We start from the raw sequence: 4320 nt of genomic DNA, 5'->3' as shown, positions 1-4320 counted from the left end.
GTTATTTCCACTATTTTATCTTACAGGTCACTTATCCGTTCTTCTGCCTCAGTTATTCTGCTATTGATTCCTTCTAGAGAATTTTTAATTTCATTTTTTGTGTTGTTCATCATTGCTGGTTTGCTCTTTAGTTCTTCTAGGTCCTTGTTAAACGTTTCTTGTATTTTCTCCATTCTGTTTCCAAGATTTGGGCTCATCTTTACTATCATTACTCTGAATTCTTTTTCAGGTAGACTGCCTATTTCCTCTTCATTTGTTTGGTCTGGTGGGTTTTTACCTCGCTCCCTCATCTGCTGTGTATTTCTCTGTCTTCTCATTTTGCTTAACTTACTGTGTTTGGAGTCTCCTTTTTGCAGGCTGCAGGTTTGTAGTTCCTGTTGTTTTTGGTGTCTGCCTCCAGTGGGTGAGTTTGGTTCAGTGGGTTGTGTAGGCTTCCTGGTGGAGGGGACTTGTGCCTGTGTTCTTGTGGATGAGGCTGGATCTTGTCTTTCTGGTAGGCAGGACCGCGTCTGGTGGTGTGTTTTGGGGTGTCTGTGGCCTTATTATGATTTTAGGTGGCCTCTCTGCTAATGGGTGGGGTTGTGTTCCTGTCTTCCTAGTTATTTGGCATAGAGTGTCCAGCACTGTAGCTTGCTGGTCGTTGAGCAGAGGTGGGTCTTAACGTTGAGATGGAGATCTCTGGGAGAGCTTTTGCCATTTGATATTACGTGGGGTGGGAGGTCTCTGGTTGACCAGTGTCCTGAACTCAGCTCTCCCACCTCAGAGGCATGGGCCTGACACCTGGCCGGAGCACCAAGACCGTGTCAGCCACATGGCTCAGAAAAAAAGGGAGAAAAAGGGAAAGAAGGAAAGAAAGAAAAGAAAAGTTATTAAAATGAAAAATTTTAAAAATTATTAAAAATAAAAAAATTAAAAAGTAATAAAGAAAAAAAAAAGAAAGAAAAGAAGAGAGCAACCAAACCAAAACACAAATCCACCAATGATAACCAGCACTACAAACTATGCTGAAAAAAAAAAAAAAAAAGAAACTGACAGACAGAACCCTAGGACAAGTGGTAAAAACAAAGTTATACAGACAAAATCACACAAAGAAGCATGCACATACACATTTACACAAAGAGAAAAAGAAACAAAAGTCTATATATATTAAAAAAAAAAAGGAAGGGAGCAACCAAATCAATAAACAAATCTACCAATGATAATAAACTCTAAATACTAAACTAAGATAAACATAAAACCAAAAGCAAATTAGATGCAGAAAGCAAGCCCCAAGTCTACAGTTGCTCCCAAAGTCCACTGCCTCGATTTTGGGATGATTCATTGTCTGTTCAGGTATTCCACAGATGCAGGGTACATCAGGTTGATTGTGGGGATTTAATCTGCTGCCACTGAGGCTGCTGGGAGAGATTTCCCTTTCTCTTCTTTGTTCGCACAGCTCCTGGGGTTCAGCTTTGGATTTGGCCCCGCCTCTGAGTGTAGGTCGCCTGAGGGCATCTGTTCTTTGCTCAGACAGGACAGGGTTAAAGGAGCAGCTGATTAGGGGGCTCTGGCTCACTCAGGCCGGGGGGAGGGAGGGGCATGGAATACAGGGCGAGCCTGAGGTGGCAGAGGCTGGCATGACGTTGTACCAGCCTGGGGCATGACGTGTGTTCTCCCAGGGAAGTTGTCCCTGGATCACGGGACCCTGGCAGTGGTGGGCTGCACAGGCTCCCAGGAGAGGAGATGTGGATAGTGACCTGTGCTTGCACACAGGCTTCTTGGTGGCTGCAGTAGCAGCCTTAGCGTTTCATGCCCATCTCTGGGGTCTACGCTGATTGCCGTGGCTTGTGCCTGTCTCTGGAGCTCGTTTAGGCGGTGCTCTGAATCCCCTCTCCTCATGCACCCTTTTGGGAAGTCTGAGGTCTTCTGCCAGCGTTCAGTAGGTGTTCTGTAGGCGTTGTTCCACATGTAGATGTATTTCTGGTGTATTTTTGGGGAGGAAGGTGATCTCCACGTCTTACTCTTCCATCATCTTGAAGGTCTCCTCCATGCTGATTTTTAAAGAGCTCTGGGCAAGGAGCCCAGTGCATTTGCAGGAGAGGCTGAGGTCTTCTCTGGTGTGACCTGGAGACGTTGCAGAGCGGCTCCTCCACTTCCTCTGCAGTGGGCACACTGCCCGTCCTGATATTTACAAAGAGGAGCCACAGAACAACGACATAAGAACCAGGAGGAGAGGGGCACTTTCCAGGCACCCCTCCATGATAGGCAGGTGCTGAGCAAGCACAGTGGACCCCCAGCGAAGCTTAGGACCTGGGCATCTGGGTGGAGAGGGAATGAGCATCTCTGCTCACTCTCAGGTGTTTTAGGCCCCCATAGTGACTGCTTTAGCCACAATGTTTGAACAATATTCCATCATTAGTCCACTAGAGAAAAATAGAGCCAATACCTGGAGGTGCTGGGGATTGAACCCAGGGCCTCATACATGCAAAGCATGTGCTCTATCACTGAGCTACACCCCCTTCTAACTAGCCACCATGAACTAAAGGCTTGTGGATGTGCATTGTCCTGTCCTACCCCATGGAGACTAATCAAGTTTTGCTCATTTGGAGATTTCTGGGCCACCTTATGTCTCTTCTCCACAGCTGTCTATGGAGGGCGTGGGCTGAGTCTCCTGGGGGTCAGGGTTAGGCTGTGGTTGACAACAGTTTTGTGTCCAAGGGATCCCAGTCCCTACAGGAGAATTGTGATGCCTGGGCAGGCAGTGTGTAGGGCAAACTGCACCTGGTAGGTGCCTTAAGAGACATGGATTTGGGCTGAGGGCAGCTACAAGAGGACGGTGGGACTCCTGGGTCCTCCCCACGCCCCGGGGGAACCACTCCTCCATGCAGGGCACAGATGTGCCGACTCCTTAGTGTTGGGGAGACTGGACAGCTCCCCCACCTCCAGCAGAAGACAGAACCCCTGGACTATGGGTGGAGGCTGGGGTGAGTGTAGCCTGGGAAAAAGCTGCACTTCTGAAAGCTTAGAGGGCTCTTTTTTTTTTTTTTTTTTATTTGTTTGTGATATTTCAAACATTTTACTTCCAAGTAAGCAAAATTCTTTGCATAGAAGAATCAAAATAATAGAAGCCAACAGATGAACAGAGAGATGAGGTGGTAGGTTATGCTTAGAGAATATTTGTTTTCTAATGTTAGCTCAGATTAATCCGTGAACTATTTTATGTATTGTCACCAAAGAGAAGGAATAATACAAGAAGCTTACAATGACCTGCAACCAGCAGTATTTCTGCATCTCCATTTCACTGAGGCCTCTCGGTTATCAACTAATGAGATGTTTTCTCTCGTGAAACTCGGCATATTCCTATTAATTGCTTCCTGTGTCCAGGTACTAAGAGGTAGGTTTCTTTTCTTTTTTAAAAAAATTTTATTGGAGTATAATTGATTTACAATGTTGTGTTAGTTTCAAGTGTACAGCAAAGTGAATCTTTATACAAATACATATTTGGAAGGCTCTTTAAGGCACTGGCTCCCTGGACGTAAGTCTGCACCAGTGGGTAGTGATCTACCAGAAAGTGAAGGGCCAGGGATTTTGGAGACAGTGTCCTTCTGGTCCTCACTAGCTACTAGCCCCTGAGGCTGAGGGCTGGCGCACCCTGTAAGGCGCCCACCTTTCCTCAAATCTTCATCTGTTTCCCTTACTTTCTTGGAATCTCAGGTTTCAATGACCTTAGTCTTAAATTGCCTCTGGGGTGTGTTGTATTATTTCATTGAAATTTAATGATTTTGATTATATGGTCCTGCTTATTTCAATTAACTTCTATTTTTTTTTAATTAAGAAGTTTTAGAGTTTCTGTTCTTTTCTGTAAAATGGTTCTATTTTTAATTTTTAATAATTTCTTTTGTTTTCTCTTATAATTTTTAACATCACTTTTTGTTTTAAAAATTAATTTCTAAATAGTTTAAAAATAATTTTTAACTTTTAAAATTGCCTTTTTGTAATCATTTCATGATCTATATAAATCAAATCATTATGTGGTACACCTTAAACTTACACAGTGTTTCATGTCCATTATATCTCAAGAAAGCTAGAAGACAAAAATTGCCTTTTAGTTTGTTACATTAATCTTTAGAAGATTTCCTTTTGATTCTTATCACATGGTAGATTTACTATTTTTACATTGGCCAGTAAAATATTTACATTGCATTTTACTCCCTTGCCCTTTAATACTTAATGACAAAACTTTTCATCTTCTTTTATACTTTTACTTTTTAAATCAGTTTTTATTTTCGTTCTCTTTAGTGTCCTTTTACATCTTTTCAAAGTGTTAGATGTTGTAGATAA

General features: G+C 43.1%; 1 non-coding gene across 1 annotated transcript; it reads right to left on the bottom strand.

Annotated features, from left to right (window-relative positions):
* Positions 1-2426: 2426 nt before the first annotated feature.
* Positions 2427-2498, bottom strand: TRNAA-UGC. The gene has a single exon. It is a non-coding gene; the product is annotated as a tRNA-Ala (tRNA).
* Positions 2499-4320: the final 1822 nt, after the last annotated feature.

This window comes from Balaenoptera musculus, chromosome 7 (genome assembly GCF_009873245.2).
Source record: "Balaenoptera musculus isolate JJ_BM4_2016_0621 chromosome 7, mBalMus1.pri.v3, whole genome shotgun sequence".
NCBI classification, from domain to species: domain Eukaryota; kingdom Metazoa; phylum Chordata; class Mammalia; order Artiodactyla; family Balaenopteridae; genus Balaenoptera; species Balaenoptera musculus.
This window is presented reverse-complemented; position numbering and strand designations above follow the sequence as displayed.